Consider the following 899-nt stretch of genomic DNA (forward strand, 5'->3'; position numbering starts at 1 on the left):
CCAGCCACCTTCCCCCCACCCCCATCAGCACCCTCTCCCACTCCACCCGCTCCCCCCGCACCCCCTCCCTCAGGTATTACGTCAAATCCAATGCCGCGCTCCCTGCCTCCGCCTGGTGCTGATCGCCTCCGCCGATGGACAGCGATCAGCCACCCCGGGGGCGACCTGCGTGCAAATTGACCGCCATTATACGCGTCAAGGAGCATATTCGGGCGTCAGCTCTGAGGGCGTCTTAAGAGCCGTTTGTTCAGGATTGATTATGTAGTTGGCAGATTCGGTCGATTAGTTTTTGTATTTGCTTTTTTCACTGTTGTGTTTATTGGCATTTTTGCTGTGTGTTGGGTCATACGCTGTTTTCGGGTAAATCGGTTCTGTATAAGGATCGGCGGTGCTGATGCTTTTTTCTTCAAGAGCTGGAAATTCTTCTAAACGGGTTTCGATCCCAAATGGAAATCAGTTGTATTTTTTTTTTATCTGTCGATCATTATTTTCTCTTTCATTTTTCAATATATATTCATGCATATTTCTTTGGTAGATCCGCTCTTTATAAGGATCGACGTTGCCAAAGACCCTCTCTAAACAGGTTTCGATCCCTTTGCCAAAGAAGATCAGCGATGCGTTTTTGTCTGTCGACGCCATCTTGCGTTTCGCCACTTCAGCTCGAATTCTGGAACTTATAAAGCTGGGCGGAGGTGACGTCTAGCCGTGAGTTAATTAAGAGATAAGATCGAAACCCGTTTTTTCTTTACCATAGACGAGAATTGTTCGGTGCTGACTGATGCCAAACTGACAGCGCGGAGACCTCAAGCTGTCAGTGTGAAGCTACCCTGATGAGCTAGAATGGTTTCACTTGCGCGGGCGGGGGTGGGGGGGAGGGACAAATCCGGTATTCTGTGTGA

The 899-nt window shown here is 49.1% G+C and overlaps 1 protein-coding gene across 1 annotated transcript in view; it reads left to right on the top strand.

The window, feature by feature from the left end:
• The window catches only part of LOC119592902 (discoidin domain-containing receptor A-like), a 26822-nt gene that overhangs the window by 21168 nt on the left and 4755 nt on the right, over positions 1 to 899 (top strand). The gene's annotated exons all lie outside the window — the stretch shown is intronic.

This window comes from Penaeus monodon, chromosome 31, assembly GCF_015228065.2.
Source record: "Penaeus monodon isolate SGIC_2016 chromosome 31, NSTDA_Pmon_1, whole genome shotgun sequence".
Classification (NCBI taxonomy): Eukaryota; Metazoa; Arthropoda; class Malacostraca; order Decapoda; family Penaeidae; genus Penaeus; species Penaeus monodon.